The sequence below is a fragment of the Copadichromis virginalis genome, linkage group LG6 (genome assembly GCF_057382275.1).
Source record: "Copadichromis virginalis isolate Kocher_CV1m ecotype Utaka linkage group LG6, C_Virginalis_male_GT1.1, whole genome shotgun sequence".
Taxonomy (NCBI): domain Eukaryota; kingdom Metazoa; phylum Chordata; class Actinopteri; order Cichliformes; family Cichlidae; genus Copadichromis; species Copadichromis virginalis.
The window spans coordinates 32,402,959-32,422,359 of NC_140623.1; the positions used below are offsets into that span (position 1 = coordinate 32,402,959).

The window sequence follows — 19,401 nt, forward strand, 5'->3', positions numbered from 1 at the left end:
TCTCCGCAGTAAAAGAACTCCCAGTTTGAAAGGAGGGAATCGGGCCTCTGCTATTTCATTTAGCATGCCAGACAAGTCTCTGAATCCCTCGTAAACTTCCTAATGTGTAATGAACTTTTGTGAACAAGATACCAAGAAGGACAGTGCATGCCTTAAAAAGAAAAAAATGAAACAAAAACATGAGTTTACCACTGATGCGCACACTTTCCTTTGCTGCGGTCAGCTCTAGGGAATGACAGAACTGCAGAGCAGAAACATGAAGGGACAGCAGTGATACGAAGGGGAACACAGCATCCATTCAGTCACAGAAAATACAAAGATGTGCACAAAACACGGAATAAAAAACTACAGTTGTGGAGAATCTTCAGTACAAACCTGCTGCCGCCAAATCTTTCTCTTCAGACAGCTGCGATCCACCTGCGCTACAGCGAGTATGCTGCCGCTACTGCTCTCCCTCTCTCTAACACGCCTCTCCCATTGAAGCCGAATGCAGTGTAAAATTTTGCGTCGTCTGCCCGCTTTCTTTCACGCTCCTCCTACAGCATCTTTCCCCCCCTTCCTGGAGTTGCTCCTTCTTCCCTACTTAAGCAGGACGCACTCTGGTACATCTGGCAGAAAATACGACGCATCTGCTGCAGGAGCTGCAGAGGACTGGCCAGCATGAAGAGAGAAGGGGGCTCTGTGAATTCAGCAGGAGGCTGATAGTGACGGAGGGGTTGAATATGGAAGGGGGGGAGGGGTGAGATGACAGGGTCATTCGCCCCCAGGGGTGCTTCAGAGATCTTTTGTGAAAAAGGTCCAAGACCTCCAAAAGGTGTTTTTTTTTAGCCATTCCTTCTTTCAAACATTTGTATAGACTGGAACTTGATAACAAAGTGAGTAATGCATAAGACGGATACTTTAGATGGTTGTGCAATAAATTAAGCTCGCTCCTTCTATTTTTCCTCCTCCCAGTCCCCATTTAACTTCCTTGAAACTTATTAAAACACCAATTTGTATTTATTTTTTAATTCACAAATGACTCTCCTATACTTCCAGTGTTGCCAAATCTTCCCCCTTCCTGCACTACACAGTCCCTCCCTCCTCATTAATCATTAATCCTCCTGATGACATTCAGCACTTGATAGCAGCTCAACTGCCTCCTCATGTGAGGAATCTCCTTTGACACAAAAGAGTTTGGAGGAGCGTTTGATCATATAAAGAAAGGAGGGAGGAGCTGCCATTTAGAAATGGCTTTTTAGTTTAGAAATACAATGATGTGCGCCAAATCGGTCCTTGGCTTTTAAATGAATAGTTGGATAGCAAGTAAAAGCCTTAATATTTAATGATGACGAACACAGACAGAGAGAGATGTTAACAACAACAACAACAACAACAAGTACTGCGCCCGCACCGCTCATGTTCTGACTTCACCCTGGCAGAGTTATCCATGCAAATGAGGACTCATCTTAACCTTCACACTATCCTGACTTCCGTGACTGTGAAGAACCTGTTGCACTGAGCACTTGCATTCCCGTGTACTGCACACAACAGATCTTTAAAACGGAACCATTATGCTCCTTTTCATCGCAATTATTTTAGCTTTGCATGATTGACAGTTCAAAACACTGAACTGTTCTTTATCAAAAACATTTATCTCCTCACTTTATTGTTTCAGTTGTACTTCTATGGTTAATCCATACAGAGTCGACAAAGTAGACTATACAAGTTGAAGATTCCATTGCAAAACATTAATACCTGCGCAGGTGGCAATGACTGCAACGTGTAGATACATTTCTAAGGATGTGCACTTTAGGATATGATATGGTTTTAGAAGAGTTTGACGTCACGCGCCTACAGCAATGAGTTAATAGAAGTATAATAGTATCCATTTAACTTCCTCTTAAATGGTTACTCCTCAGAAAGTTTGACTGGCCGGTTGGCGAGCCACGTTGGCCATATTTGTGAAAGCCGCTCAGTCACATCATAAAGTGCACTTAAGGCAGTCTAAAACCTGAGTTTTGGGGTCATGGGGATTATTTGCACTTAAATGGTTAAAAGTGATCATATGACATAAAATCAGGAAACGCATAATCGGTCCCCTTTCAAGATTTTCATTATTAAGATGTGGAAAAGCATCATGCATGAGACGTATTCTAAGGACTGCACAGCAATGCTAAAATGGGCCTCGTGTAACATTCCAACTTCCATCATGTATAGGAAATTGTTGGGGTGTCTAATTTATGGTTTGTCAGAGAAACAAACAAATCCAAATGAATATTTAATTGGTGCTTCTGTGGAAAATGCTTCCATTTGGAGGGTAAAACATTGGCCTTATTGCTGGCAAACCAAGGAGGCAATAATTATAGGAAACAAAAATACAAGTCCATACCAGCACAATGAAGAAATGAGCCAGTTGAGCCTATAAATCAATTTGAAATCAATTATTCGAGCAAAGAGTATGGGATTTATGGGAGAAACAGCCCCAGCAAGCTACTGTATATGCAGCTGTCAGTCTCTGTGGCAGGGATTCCCTGCTTGCTCTGCTGGTCTGTGCGGTGAGTGTGGTTTTACGTTTGTCAAACTGCCTCGGACGAGCGGATCAATCGCTCGTGGCTGAAAGCAGTGAATCCCCACACTGGAAACTATTTTTAAGGAGTAGTGTGTTTAAACTGGTTCATGTGGCAGAAACATCGTCAGCATTCATTTCTCTGCAATGAACGCCTCATACATGTATTTGTTAAAACTACATGTTTCTCACAATAAGCCACACATCCATCACCACAACCTTCTCACTGGACATACCCGCACCAAAATAAACAACACAGCGGGAGCATGAACGGCTCTAACATGGCAATAAAGGTGTAAATCTAGGCTGGTGTGTATCTGTGTTTGCACACCTGTCATCTGTGCATATAAACTGACCTACGCTACATTGCTTGGCTGTCAGTATCACTCCATTAATCTTGATTTAGCACATAATATTCCTCAGCTCAGAACTGCAGACTCGACCACCAGACAGCTATGCGCGTTTACATGAATGTCCTCACTGACTGAGCATAGATGAGACACATTTTAAGGGCTCCATCTACATTTAAAGGAAAAGGGAGAAACAAAGTATAGCTCACTTTGTCACAGTACATGTGAAGCTCATTAACAGCAACTGTTTGATAAGCAGAGAAAGAGGAAACAGACAGTACTCTCCTCCTACTAACAATTTTGTCACAAACCTGCTGATGGTATCGAAGTAAATAGGCACCATTTTTTCCTGCCAACATCAAAATCAAAAAGGTCCACCGCCAGTATTCTTAAGCTTTTACTCTCAGGATTTTTCATCCTCTCTAATCTGGACCACTATTTTGCATTTGAGAACACTGCTGACATTGCACTGGAATGCCATATTTGCCATTTGTTCCATCTTGAGCCACAATAAATGATTCTTGGATATGATCAGCAGTTCTTTCCACTGCTACATGTGACTAGCATGCAGCATTTCCTCATCGAAAACAACACAGTTTTGGCCAAGGGCTGTGCAAACTACTGGCATAACTAAAGCATCACAAAGAAATTCTTTGAATGTAATAAGAATGTACTCAAGTATGGATATAAATCAGATTAAACGCCTAGAAAAAGAGAGAAGGAAAAAGAAGTGAACCTCTCTCCCCAGAATTTAACTTGAGTAAATGAACCCATTCTACTCCCTGCAAACCCAAGAGGATACCAAAGCAACGCAAGTGCTGACGCAAGCTTAAATCCCTTGAAATACCCAAAGGAAGTGCAAGGATTCACCTGCAGAGTCTGCAGTGGTCTACTGGCTTGTGTCCAACATTAGAAATAAAGCATGGCTGAGAAAAAGCAAAGCAGTGACTATTACAGGGATTTATTGTGTTTGCCGTAGCAAAATATGAGGCGTGTGTTGTGAAACGACTCGGGTAATTAATGCAGAAAGCTGCCATCTACAGTGGAAAATAATGTGTGTGTATGACTGTTTTCACAGGCAAGAAAATGAAGCATAGAAAGGGCTGATACAAGTGTCAGCAGCATAATCGCGTAACATAAAATAATCTCCTAAGAAGCCAATGAAGTTTCTTCTCATTTAGCCATATACGGTCGGCACCCTTTAATAAATTATTCATTAGTAAAATATTACTTTTGTCTTATAACGGTTGTAATTAAACCTGACAAATAGGCCCCAGGCTTTATTAATCACCCAGATGTATTTTTTTCCTTGTTTGTTCACAGACTCAGATGAACCGTGTCCTGAGACGACCTTCTCCCCCTGAATGAGGTGTGGAGACTCTTGGTCTATGTGGGGGAGGGGGGCTCCGTTTAGTTTCCTGGGTTGACTGCAACATCATGTGACACATGGTGACTCACTAATGAGTCCACGTCTGGCACAAGGTCAGGAGGTGCATATTACGGTCAAAAGATATATTTTGACGGGGGCTTGAACTCCACAGCGTGACCCTCAGTTTAATCGACTTCTTAGAATAGCACTAAAGCTATGCTGTTAACAGACCAGCTCGGTTAAACACATACTACTACCATGCGAAGAAATTACGCAACATGTTAAATTACTTTAACATGTTGTCAAAAAAATGTGAGCTATAGCAAAAACACCCACAAAATGTAATTATGCTGGAAAATATTACAATTTAATTCCATCTCCCAGTGCGGTCCAGAGGGAGCAGTTTTGACATGAAGCAGATCTCAGCCATAACTGAAAGGACTGAGAGGCCCAGCCTTCAAGTCTGACTTAAACGGCGACACGAAGGGAGAGATTCAGACAAACACAAATCACTGCCAAACATTGTTACTTACAACACCCACTCCACGGCACATTTCCACTGCCAGCTGCCAGATTCAGTAACAAAAATATTCAATAAAAACAACCTCTTATTTTATTTTATTTTAAAATCTGTCCCACATTGTAAATTAATTTCGGATGAGCTATTGGAAAAAAAACAAAACAAACAAACAAAAAACAAAAAAACAAACTGGATTGAACACTTTCAGATGTTTTATGTATGATCAGTAATTAGTTACTGATTACTTTTTTCAAGTAACTTGACCAACACTGATGATGACTTAAGAGTATGGCTCTGTTGTGGACAATGTGTAATTGTGGCTATCACTACCCTCTAAATTTGAGCCTATTGGATAGACCGGCTTGTAAAAAAACAAACAAAAACACAATCTTTGGAAGATGTACTTTTATGGCCAGTTGTAGTAATGTAATTCTCTACTTTTGTACCCTGTAAAAACAAAAAATTCTAACATTTAAGAGTCAGCTTGGTGATTTGCTCTTTGTTCAGTGCAAAGAATACAACAAAAAGTTTCAGATGAGAGAGACGTAAAGTATCTCACTGTTTACCAAATCCACTTCAAAAACAGAACTAGGGCAAAGAAATAGAAACCCCTGGTACTAGATCTTCTAAGTCCAGCAGCATAACAAAGACCACATGCAGTACTATACATTTCATCCACCCACGCTTCATGGTACACAAAAGCACCACAGAAGCAGACCAAGGGAGCATTCTCTTATATTACTTCTGTTCTAGAAATCACAGCAGAATGACCCTCAATTACACTGACAAATACAGCTGTACAAGTAGAAAAGCAACAGCCACTAAACTAATGATTAAAAAACTATTTACTATTGAAACACACTGGTGGCTATACAGGCTTCAAAACATTGAGAGCCCCAAATTTAGAAGCACTGGAATTGACATGATTTTACAAAAGATTGAAGCTACCAGTCAAGAAAGGTCAAGAGGAGTGCTCATGCATCTGTTTATCGAACCTATTAATCAAGACACACACACACAAAAAGTATTTTATGATGCATTTTTCCATTTACAATCGACTGTCAGGTCAGTGAAGCCATCTATCCGATATGGACCTGACCACTGTCAGGTCATGTCAACCTCAGAGCGCTGAGCTGTAACACTCCCGACTCCTCATCTGCCCTTTACTGCAAGTCCATTTTCTGCTCTAGTGTCATGAGGGGGCTGTAATGAAACAGCCTATTGTGCACGACAGAACTGCACCCTGCCTTTGACACTTCCACAGTGTGCGAGCGTGCTCGTGTACGAATGTGTGTTTGTGTTTTTAAGTGCGCGTCAGTGCGCTCCTACTTTCCCATCCTTGCAAAGCACAAAGCGGTTGTTTGTTGCACTACAAAAGCCCCACAGGCCACCAGTGCTGAAAGCAGAACTTGTGTCAGTTTGTGACTATGCATTATATGCTTAGCAAAATATCTGCTTTTGTATCTATACGAGCAAAATAATGAAGAAATTGATGGCAGCCAATTTGTATTTCCTATGTGCATTTGTGCATGCGGTCAAGATGTGGCCGCATACTCCCAGCCTGCGTTTCATTGGGATGTGACTGATGATTACAAGACCCATCATGTGGCTCTAAACCAGAGATCTGCACCACAAAACCATGGCACACAAACAGACATCCATAAATCTGATCATTTACAGCTGCCAGACCAGACCAGGCCAGACCCCCGTTCTTCCATCTGAGCAAAACTAGCCAAAAAGAAAGAAAGAAAAAACAGAAACAGAGGTTATCGAATCATATCAAATTTGGCTGTGAAACAATTCAAATAGAGCACATGCACAATCAGGCACAGGCACAAACACAAAGTAAAACAACCAACTCCTCTGGCTGCTGTCAGGACTTATGAGTCACAGAAGAGACAGCTGTTATTCATCAGGGAGACACCCATTCTGATTATAATTAAAACAGCTCAGAGCCATAAATCAGCGTGTCAAGTCCTTGGAAAGACCACTTTGATTAATACTGTTAAACATGGTCATCACAAATCTGTCCATGCCGAAAGACAGTGCAGCCACCACAGGGAGGAAAAAAAAAATGCATCTCTTACCTACTACAACAATGTCTTTTCACTCAACTTCAAAACCTATTCAAGCACCTTAAAAATCAATACACAGTTCCACCAAAGGAAGAGGATTGTAGTAAGCTCTGCCCCGCTATGCTGTAGGGCTGGGTTGAACATCATTATATCATTATCCATGTCAGATATGCCCAGCCTTTTGTGATTTCCAACAAAGACTCTCCCTGAAAGTTCAAGAACTGCATGGGTTTTTAATTTCCACCATCTATAAAATCCATCTTGGGTTGAATGCTTGCAGGTTTAGAACAGCTGGCCATCTCTGCAGTGAGAATTGTTAAAATCATATAATTCAAACCTCCTTTATCCTGAAGATTCACTGAGTTTTCTCTAAACTGAACCCAGCTTAGCATGTGTTTGGACTTGTCTTTGACTGGGAAAGTGTCCGAAATAATGGAAGAAGTAGGATGGATGTGTGTCGTCAACTTTGTCCATCTTTAAGGAAATGTATCACTATACGGTTTTTAAATAAGAGCAAGTGTTGTTTACTCCAAATTTAAAAAAAAAAATACATACATTTTCATATTGACGTCTACAATAGTTTGCAGAAATGTTAGGCTGACTTAATATCAGATATGATTACAGCACTCTACCCTAAAAGTAGATGGATTTAAATGTAAATTCTAATAATATAAATGAAAAGTGTCTGTGTATATGCCTTGCCAGTTTTTGGATCAATTTTTATTAACTAAAACTACAAAATTCATTCACAAAGTAACTGGAATACAAAAACTAAGTTAGGCTGTTAAACCATATCTCTGTATATTCTTTCTTGAACCTTAGTGAGTAATAACAATATCCTTGGACAGTGAACCAAGGCTTTCCAAAACAAGAGAACGTAGAACTAAGCAAAGCACTGCACTGGCATGTCATCATCACCTAGGACTAGCATATCACTGTGCACGTTGTGATCAGGGTGAGGCACCACAGCCAGGTCTGAACACCGCACACACTTTACTGAAGGAAATCTAAAGGAAGAAATGGGAGCCAATCTTCAAAAATATGTTTTTAGATCAAATGTTGCTGGAGACAAGTGCCATTTACAGCACACTTTCAGTCTTAGCATTACTGCTCCTATAAATACTCGGGTCTTGTGCTTCATTTTTTGAGCTATTTCGCTTATCAACCTTTCTGTGCTGACACTCTCACTGTCATTGGGCAGCTCGGGTTTTATACTTCTGTCATTGTTGTTACAAAGACCTCGACTATTAGGAGATGCCAACTGTTTCTATGACTTTCAGCCACTCATAGAAACAGTCATATTATACTGGTTTACAAAGAGACAGGACAGATGTAAAAAAGGCATTAAAGTTGCTGTACACAAGTCAAATGAAGAACAAGAAATATTAATTAAAATCATTTTCCTTAAGTTTATTTACCACATTGTTGTGCACCCATTTCACAACAGCCTCTATTAACGTTTGCAAGAATTTAAATGATGCTAGTGTCTCTCATAGCTCGTCTGCGGTGTGCTGTAACATCGCTGAATTATTATTTTTTTTAAATTATCTTCATCATCCCTTATTACATCACTGCTCTCTTAGCAGAATGGAAAAGCTGCATTTTTCCCCTCAAAGCTGGGAGGCCCCAAAAACCTCTGATGATAAATACGTCAAAGGCAAGCTGATTGTCGCTTATGTCTTCTCAGCAGCAAGAACATACAGAACAGTGACATTTTGTAATTTTGCCACACGTTTGCCATATTTACTCGTTAGAACATGCCAGTATTCCAAGGACTTCAGCCTTGTTTGATTAACAGATTCGTTATTACAAGAAAATGCAATTACAAAGATGCTTAATACAGTTCAATAGTGTATATTACTTCTGAATTCCTGCTGCAGGATAAACAAAATCGCAGAAAGCACTACGAAACTCATTAAAGGATTACATCGACAGACGTTAATCCACTTTCTATTGTGGTATAATTTATAAATGGAGCATTAGAAGCTTAGCCAGATGGCTTAGCTGCAGTTTGCACTTTAAATGGCAAATATGTCCAAATCACAAAGCTGTCAGCAACGGATTCCCACTGGAGCTGAATCCTTGTCAAGAACAATACTAAATCAGTTGGTACAAGAGAATTATTGGAATGAAAAAAAAGAGCTATCCCAACTCGGGTTTGTTTTTTTTTAACAAATTTTAATGCAAAACAAAATTTTAGCTGCTCAAATGTTGCTTGGAGATTGAATATGGGTTTGGTAAAACTAACGTAAAAGAAAATGTACATTAGAAGGATAATAGTGGATAATATTATCAAAGAGGAGTGCTCCAGCAGTGCTCAGAGATAAGCACAGACTCTAAAGTACTTTTGTGTCTGCAGTTAAATTTGCTGGGACCTGAAATGTTCTCATACAGGAATTAAAGAACCAGACAACTTGGTATGTAACACTTTGAGACACACCAGCAATCAGAGCTACGCTGACTTCTTCTGACCTTACAAGCTCTGAGCAACTACGTCTGAGAGAGATCCTTTAAAAATATCTGACAGAGAAAGAGGGAGAGCGACAGGGTAAGATAAGACCGAGGTGCATAACGAGAGACAGATCAAGTAAAGACATACAGAGTGAAAGAGGAGTGAGTGAGAGGAGGGAGATCTTGTGTCGCTCGTACGTCAACGGCCCAAAACAGAAAGCACAAAGCACACCGCTGCTGTAAACACAGAAAAAGATCCTTTCATTTATCAGATAGGAAAGAATCAGACTGTGGCTAGGAGATCAAACTCATGGGAGTTCCTTAAAATTCAATGAGTCACAAACATACTACAGATCAACAGTGTTGCAGTGCTGAGCCAAAAGAAATTGTTTTAAATATAATTAACAAGAAACACAAAAATTTTTGTCTTACATATGGATGGCTGGAATCAGCTTTTACTGGCTCTGATCCAATAATATCTTTAGGATTTGGAGAAATACCTCCAAAGTGCTGCTGCTCTGCTGTTAGTTTCCTTCACATTACGTCAGCTTTGGGTGATGACAGATACAGAATAAAGAACTCAAATGAATAGATCGGATCATGTCACCAATATCCAGCTTTCTGGGCTAGTATCAGACTGATATCCGATCCACTACTGTCAAATTCCTAGAATTGAATGAATTCTAGGATTGGCTTTCAAACTAAAAGCAATACTGCCATATGGCCCCCACAAACTCAAACTACAGGGGACAGGCACACGATGCTTCCATCAGAAGACTTGGAAAAAAGCTTTGTAGTTTCAAATTCTGAAGATGGTCAAACATCCAAAACCCATTTTGCAGTGGAAAAGGGTTCTGTGGGCTTCTGTGGACAGTGGAAGTTTATTCGAGATAACAAAATTCTAGGACATTAGGACTATCATTTGAAAACAGAAGAACGGCAACCACCAACCACGAGCTTTATTTATAACCAGGAATCATACTTGAGGTTTTGAACTGGAAAATCTGCACAAAACCAGAAAAGTTTCTACTGTGTGTCCAGGTATGTAGACAGTTGTATATGTTTAGAAAAAAAAAAAAAAAACCCAACTGTGTTTGTCGGGAAATAAAATTCATAAAAGATCCATTAATATTGGTTACAAACTAAAAGAAATCGCGCCACGTCATAAAAAGTGCAAAAGCTTTTGCACTGTAGTCTATGCAATCATCCTTATTAGTTGTAAGATTTTAAAACTCCTAATGGAAGTAAAATAAACACAAGGTCTCCACTATAAAGCTGGTACTGACTTAAAATTGCACTGGAGCAGAAAAACAAGAGTGACAAATAGGCTTAAAAATATCAGTCACCAAAAGTGGAAGCAGACTATGTGTTAACAGCCTAAATACACATTAAAGGCGATTAAAATTTGAGCTACTTTGCAGAAGGGAAAGGTCTGGTGCTTTTTTCTCTACAGAATGACTTTGAGCACATAAAAACTCTGGCCACAAGTTTACCACTGACCGAAGCTAAGTCAAGGCTCTCCACAAACCTTTCAGTATTACACTCCATGTACCTCCCTTTGTCCTTGATAAAACCATAGAGGAGGGTGGAGGCATCTGGACTACAGACCGAAGAAAATAAGAACTTTCCATTTCACTCAACACTACATTTAAGACTTTACTCACCATCCTCTGTTCTGCTGTAAAATAATACTCAAAGCAGCGCTGTGGTGTTTATGCAGTGAACAGGTGTTGCGAAAGCTTGTGCAGAAGCTTAAATGGTGCGTGCTGATGTCAAATTTCTTACCTCTCTGGGGACTGGCCGAGGTGATGACGTCTCGCCAACTAGGACAAAAACAAAATAAAAACTTTTTTTTTTACTTTCTACCTCCAAGTTCAGTAAAACTCTGAGCCACATTGCGAGTCTGTGGTGAGGACATCTGACACAGAGGCTGATGCACCCACTGGTTTAAACATTTACGCATTATGAAGTCTGTAATCCTGAAATACAAATACAGCAAATTAGCCAGGAATGAGTGAAACAAACCTAAAATCAAAGGTAGAGAGGCATCTCACAACAAAAGTAATGAAGTCTACTTTTCCCCCTCAAGCCTTTTCATTATCCCATCTGAGTAATTTAACATACTCCCAAAAATCCAAACAAAAAAGAAGACATTTAATTAAGCTAAAATCTGAAATGTCTCATGGACTTCCATCAGGAATGGTCACAATGTGTTAAACTAGGTCGAAGAACAAGACGAGTCTAGAGTCTAGATTACGCAGTCTTAGGAGCTGAAAACGGCCACTTGAGGCTGCCCTCAAAAACCAATTGATCCCCAAAGAATTTTCGATTAAAATACCCAACTCCATGCATGAATGTAATATTTTTATAGTCTGTTACAAAAATTGATTTGGGTCTCTAGTGAATTTACTCAAGTCCACGAAGAGGTGCCTTTCTGTATTATTCACCAATTTGGATCCAGTTGATGCTTAAAGTTAGGGGCATGACTGCTTCACCTGACACGTGTAAATTGCTATCTAGAAGGCCGCACCTTCAGTAATTCAAGTCACTGAATTGGACCTCTGCACTGTTTTTTGTGCTGTTGATAACTTTAGAGTACTTTTAATTGAATTATCTGTCAAATATCATGGCTGGCTGTGGTGACTGTTTTACTTTCCATGCTTTTAGGGGTTTATACTGAGACGTCCCTGACCTTGTATCTAACCAGCTTCCTTACAAAGGAAATTGTAAATGTTCCCCCCTCTTCTTTTACAAACGTTTAAGAGTGTACTTTAATTATCCCTTTACTACCATTTCCCAGTAGTACCCTGGCCATCACTGGATGTGGCTCATTTAGAACTCATTATTGTGCATGTATGAGCAATTGCACTGGTCTCAGTGTGTGTTCTAGGTCACAGCGGTCAGCAGTTTCCAACATAGAGACTAGGCTGTGCCTCTGTACTGTAATAGCGGCTACACCAAGCAGCAGGAGGCCTGAGGGACACGGTTTGCCTTTGATAGACATCCATGTCATCTGCATAAACACCAACTGTGTCAACACCAGGGAGCATGGGTCACTGTAGAAGAACGCGAGTGCAGACTGACAGCATGTTAAATGTGTTTTTGCTAAGTGCTGCGCCTGAATTCCATTCCAATGACAATTGGTTACTGGGAATCAAAAACATTACAAAAGTGTAACAAATATGGAACAAGGTAGTGCGAAAACATTGGGAACATTTAGGCTTGGTCGGTGCTTTTTTAGATCAACAAGTAACTGTAACTTAAGTAGGCCTGAGAATAACTTGAGGAATACCTCAATTTCCATACCTGGATGATTGATCATGCATCAAGACGTTTTGGAGTATATTTATATTTTATTTTACAGGATTATCTACCCAATAGTATGGTCTTCTATGAGGTACAGGCCATCCAAGAAGTCTTTCTTCAACTTTGATGAATGAAATTCTAACATTTTTTTTTCTAGTTACTTTGTAATACTTTACAGGTACCCACGTTTGCGTGTTATATGCCAGCTAAGTTTACAAGTAATATTTATAATAAAGCACTGCTAACTTAGTACTCTATCGAAATGTGCGAAGATTATCTGGTTCCACCTGATTAGTACTCCAAGTGATCATCGTGAGTAACGGGCAGAACAATTACATCCTCTTCCACTAGAGGGCAGTGCAACTACCCGCTATCATTAAATGGGTTGCCAACTGCCAGTAAAAAAGACGAAGAAAAAAATGACGCAATAGACATGCGTGACGACGCGTGATTGCAAAAGATAAATATTTGAAAAGAAAAAGTAGTCGATCTGATCTGGGTCCTGGAAAATTCCAACCCAGATGAAGAACCTATCATGAATACTGGTCAGAATAAAGCAAAAAAAATGTATACTGGGGACAAACAGAGTCAATTCCACAATACCCGGTGCACGGGGAAAAATTATGAATATGCTTTTTGTGATATTTTTGTTTGTTGGTGTGCCGTACGATTTTTCTAATGTGAAATATATGTGCTGTGCATCCAAAAGGTTGTGAAACACAGCTCTATCCTCTAGTCTAAATATGGCCATGTTTGGCTCCAGAAACATCAAAATGGTAAAGGGCAGTCCTTAGAGATCTCTGCTTGGATTATTTCTGTTACTGTTCAGCTAAAACCCATCAGACAGACGAAAAAGAGGAGTTCCTGCTGTCTAGATTACCTAACTGTGGACACAATGACTGGAATTGTCAGCTGGTTCTAGAAATATGCATTATTGGAGCACTGCATGAGGCTGTATAAATGTAAAAAAGCACCAGATTTTACAGTAGTTATGGAAACACCTCTGTCCGGGTTGGCTGACTGAACAGGAATTGAAATCACCTGGTTGAAATGTTTTTGTGTTAGTGCAGGTGGAGAAAGGAATTTTCCTCCACTTCTCAGGTGTGGACTGACATGACAAGTGTGAGAAGCATGAATCTCATTGACAGAGGGTCTGTACTCTTTTACAGCTCCGATGGTGAACTTCCTTTTTAAACAAAAGCAGAGAAGTCCGCAGACCACAGAGTTCTTTGGCTGAGTGATCCGACAGAACTCCAGGGTTCTTTATTCAGACCTTGGTATTCATCTACCCCAACTCTAGTAGCACAGCAAAGCCAATGATTTAGCTAAACCATGGCTATTGTGCTTCCACACTTTCACACCGTCAGCAGAAATAATAATTGGCATTAGAGAAATGGAACTAGCAGAAAGAACTGCTTCAAGTCATTAGCAATGCCCAGCGCTGCACTTAACATACTACTCACTTTTTCCTTGGGCGACATGCAGGGACAGTTACATAACCGTTTTTGCTGACCACTGTGGTGGCCCTACTGATTGGGAGGATGTGACTGTCCAACCATGCAGCATGACCCCCTTTAGCCTTATTACATAAAGTCCAGACAAATTAAGTGCAACTTTTTAACCATTTGCTGCTTTAACCTTATTAAGGGAGGTTACTAATGAAGTTTTCAACCAATTTTAGGTAGCTTCTAATGGAGTGATAGCACCTCCATGTCATCAGCTACTATAGAGACCTCTTTTAAAAAATAAATAAAAATAGACAAGATGAGAGAGAACTTTGCTTGTAGACTTGTTAGTTTTGCAGCAGTTACACAACAACTCATTACTCTGATTTTGTCAAAAGGGCTTAGAGAGATGAGTGAAAACCCCAATGGAATTTTGACAGTCTTTAAATTCAGACTCATGAAGAAGAGGACAGGTGTTCCCTCTACAGCTATCGACCAGATTTATCCACATTGGGAGTAGACAGCCAGAAATCAGGGCACACAACAAAGCAAAAAACTATCAAATCTTGAGGACAACCTAAAGGAAATACTGGCAGTTTCAGAACAGATGGCTGATAAGGCAGGCTGTCAGAACTGTGCCCGTTCAGTAGGATGCAGCAGCAGATGACAGTTTTTAAAAATGTTATTCGGATGTAAGACATAAACCCATTTATGCAAGTAAACATACATGGACTCGTGCAGCTTTGTTAACTGACTACAAGTACGCAAGCCTTTACCTTTTCTTCAGTTTCTACAGCTGATTTAATTACAGTACACAGAATTACCCTCTAGTATTCTCAAATTAAATCAAGGGAAATAAAATTAGAAGAGACATATTACATTTAGCTTGCTTAACTTTCACTCTTAATTGTTCTCCTTGAGTTCCAACAGCAGTTTGTCAGATGGTGCGTTACTGACGTGTGTGGATAAATTCTTCCACAGCTGTGCTACTACTGTGTTAACATTTAAAAGTGAAGAAAATAAAGTCGTTTTTCACATCCAGTCATTCATTTCCAATCTGTTCAGCTGAAAACAAACAAACAAACAAAAAAAAAAAAACAACCCCCACCACCAACAACAACAACCACAACCCCTGAACTGAACAGTTTTCTCCACCTTCTTTTTGCAACAATGTCAGACCTGATGTAAGCATCAGATGTGCAAACAATTTGTGGGGCGTTATCTTGATTCCCACTCTGAGTTATGAGTTTGAAGTTCAGGAATTTACTAAAATATTTCTACGATCCACCAAACTCTATTACCGCAGCCCACTACAGAACTTGCCTCTAGTATATTCTACTTCATGCGTATCCCTATGATAGAGTACAAGTTGTTTTTGATACCCACTCTTCCTCAATCTGTTGACCACAGTCAAAATTTCAAAATCACTTAAGCCCATTTTAAATGTTTCAGAAGTAGCAATATCTAAATATGACATCAGACATGCCAAAACAGAGTTTTATTTCCTTTTGGATATTATGTTCTCCATTAGTCAAAAGATTGAGGATATATTTTAGTCCACTCTTAGAAAGTGTACAGGTAAAAATGCCTTTCCACTCATGCTGAACACTGAAAGCACTTCTTCAATACAACCCACATTCATTTATATTGCTTTTTATTTCATACACTTTTTAATCAAACAGGCACAAACTTCCCAAAGTGTTTTTCAGAGGTTCAGTATCTTGCCCATGAAAGCTTTAACACGAGGACTAGAGGAATATTAGGATTAGTAAACTACTAGCTCTTCCTCCTGAGCCACAGCTGCCCCTTGGTTTCTTTCAGTTTAATACAACCCTGACTCATGACCTCAAAAATATAAATATATACATAAAAACTAAATATTAGAGTGAAATTATACTAAACTACACCTATGCTTTTTATAATTTGACTAGTCAAAATGAACAATGTGAATGCTCGCATCAATAAACACGCCCCACCCAAACGGAACAGTTCTCCGTCAACACAAGGCAAACCAGTTTTCATTAATTAAGCATCAGATGAATCCTGTGTGGGCTACAAAACAGCTCCAAACACTAGCACCACAAACCCATAACGGCTTATGCAGTGTTAAAAAAAAATAAATCTTTTTCATCACTTTAAGACTCCACAACAGCATTTATTCAATAAGAAACTCACTGACCAATGATATTATCATGTTCATGAACTTATAAGATAAACTTTCAAGACTAATATTGTTAAATATTGTCCATTGTTCTTATGCAGTGTCAGAGCCCTCTGTTGCTCTCTCAGGTTCATCTTGTGTTCGTTGTTGGCAGTCAGCCACACTCACAAAGCCCATCTGAACAGATCAGACAGCTGCTTTAACAGGAAGAGAGTCATGTTGAAAGATGGGTTCAGGCAAAGTACATGACAAACACCATCCTGGATACAACCCCAATAAGCACTCATTTTTGTTACAGTTTATTTTATTAACAATAACAACTCCAAAATGCGATACACTGTTAATCCCAGAAGATAAACTCTCCTCTTTGTTTAGGCGAGAGGTCAGGCTCAGCCGTGCATCAGCTGAAGCTGATGTGCAATCGAATGAAACACAGAGATGTCTTGCTCAAGGGCATTTAAGCGGTACTTAATGGGAGCGCCAGTCTGGTTAAACACTGATCTGACACTTTGAACAGATATCAGTCTTAAGTTGGCGGGTCTATTACGTCTTTACTACACCATGTATCAGCAGCTGTGCACCAGCTAGGACAGCATGGAGGAAGTTGCAAAGGATCAGCAAATTGGACATACTTCATATTTGTTACATCAACAGCTTTTCTTTGTATGAATGATTCTTTTCCCCTTTATTTTTATTTATTTAAGCTAAATTGCAAGTTGGCTGACCCAAAATGAAAACCCGATCCGTATGATGCTTTCAGAGCCGGCTCTTAGTCGCTCTCACTCGCTAATATTCCATTTAAACCCTCGTCAGCAAGCACTTAATGGGACATGATGTGCTGTTGTCAATTCAATTAATATCATTATATCATCTGATATAGACTTAATTGCTTCACACTAACAAGAGGTGAATAACGATAATAATTTTTTCATTATTTTTTCCACTGAATTCATCTTTGGCCTGTTGTCACTGGTATCAAATATTTGTTAGTATATTTTTAGCCAATAAATACCATTTTGGTAAATTTATATTCTTGGATACATTTGTTACAAATTTATTTTCTAGAGTTAGGAAAGTAATTTCAAGCCTGATGTTCCCTTAAAAATAAAAGAATGACCTTCAGCCGCTTTGTCAGAATGAGGAATATAGTTCATCAATTTAACACTGGCACCAGATCAGTCCTCTCTATCAGCAGATACCCAAAGTCAAGGTATCTGCGTCATATTGGCGCCATCAAAATTGGATTATTTCTCCCCAAATCAATGAACGAGTTAGCTGATTGATGCATTTTTCCAAGACATTATAACATTAACTATCCTAATAAGTTCAACTGAGCTTCAACTTACAGCCTGTGTGCAGATGTGCTTTTGATTTTATTTTGAAGGTGGTTGTAAGATGGATGTTTCTAACTCTAACACACTTCATTTCAAGATTTTCAAGCTCTGCCAATGAAAAGATTTCCAATAAAACTCAACACTAAAATGACCAAGACTGATCTCTCCTGTCACCACATATATATCCAAACAATCTGGAATTTTACAAGCACATTTATACATAAAACATAAAGCTGTTTTGCTAAATATTCAAAGGCTTATGACTTCAAGTGCCCAGTTAGACACTAAAAGCACAATAGCCAACATGGAAGTTTGTATTGTAACAAAGAACAGCTGAAAAACTGAGCAAAATGTTTACTGTTTGAGATGGGTTTTTCCCTTTTAAACACACGACATTAAAACTGCATTAAAAGAGTTTTAAACCCCCCCTCCCATAGATTCTTGCGAAACTCATTTCCAGCAAGTATTTGGCATTCACTGTATTATTGGTGCTCTCATTATGTCCATGATGGAAATGTTTTGGACTTGAAAAGTTAAACTCACTCCCACACAGATGTGTCACAGATCGATTTGTCATGATTTCCCCTTACTGTGATGTTCCACAGGCCATGAAACACACTTTTCAGGCACAATAAAACAGATTGAGATTCAAACTACTGACAAGTGTAGCAACACTGCTTTGAGCACAAGACAAATGACACTCGTGCAAGTTAAAAGCAATTGTTCTTGAAAACCCATACTGTGTTACCGGCCCATCAAGGGCTCAGAGACAGTCTGCAGGTATCACACGACCGTGTTGCGTTTGTTTAACCTCACACCCAAAACATATCAGTAGCCATCCTGAAAGGACGGAACAAAAGATGGTCCCTGCCAGAGATTTCCTCTGCTGAGGTAGAGGAAATACAACATTCCCATACTTCTCATCCTGTGACAAGAGTCCAAACATGTGACACAACACCACATACATCTGATAGGGTATCTCCTCTAGACTGCAACAGATACATCCTCAGTGGAAACAGTGTCTGAGAGTGAGAACTGATAACTGTTTGTCATCTGTTTAAAACGCTTAAAGGAAAAACAGACTCAAATTATTTTTATGATTTAATCAAAGTTTAATATGGACTACTTCAGAGTACTGCTGGGAACTAGAAAAAGAGCCTATTTGCCCCATATTGTTTTCTCTTTATTGGCTTCCTCTTAAACCTAAACCGGATTTAAAACCACATCATCCCAACAGAGTACTTTGAAAAATATTCCTAGGAACCACAAGAACAAAGTAGAATGGGAAGCAGAGCCTACAGCTTTCAGGCCCCCCCTTTTATGGAAACAGCTCCCAGTTTGGATTCAGGAGAGCAGATTAGATTAGGCTCAACTTTGATAAAACTTGTTCAGGTCACCCTGATCTACCTCACAGAGCATGTCTTCTTCACTCACTGTTTATTTATACACCACTTTGCATTTATTCATTAGCTATTGTTAATCTCTGGCTCTCTAACAGTCCATCTTCCTTCCCTCACCCCCCAGCAACCCGTCCCTGAGCCTGGTGCTGTGAGAGTTTCTTCCTGTCAAAGGAGACTTTGTCTTTCCCACTGTCACCAAATGCGTCCTCTCATGTGGTCTGTCTGTCTTTATGTCTGTAAAAAGCTGAACTGAAAATTACCTTTAAAAAACAAACAAACCCTTTACAAAAAGGTTATACTATAAAACAATGTCCAACTATCTATACCACACAATATAGTGTCTTCTCCCAGCTATGTCCTGTGTCCAGGGAGGAGACACAAATACGTTGGGGTTGCACAATAAAGGGCATCTGCCATAAAAATCTACCAACTGAGCTACAAG

The 19,401-nt window shown here is 39.5% G+C and overlaps 1 protein-coding gene across 5 annotated transcripts in view; it reads right to left on the bottom strand.

Annotated features, from left to right (window-relative positions):
• The window catches only part of add3a (adducin 3 (gamma) a), a 104,498-nt gene that overhangs the window by 74,774 nt on the left and 10,323 nt on the right, over positions 1-19,401 (bottom strand). The window contains exon 2 of one of the 5 annotated variants that reach the window (XM_085459906.1): positions 11,099-11,136. The exons of 1 other annotated variant lie outside the window; for it this stretch is intronic. The gene's annotated coding sequence lies outside the window, so the exon portion shown is untranslated. Of the gene's footprint in view, positions 1-375; positions 1,059-10,977; positions 11,050-11,098; positions 11,231-19,401 lie in introns of those variants that run through there. 3 more of the 5 variants (XM_085459904.1, XM_085459908.1, XM_085459905.1) reach the window with 3 other exon arrangements.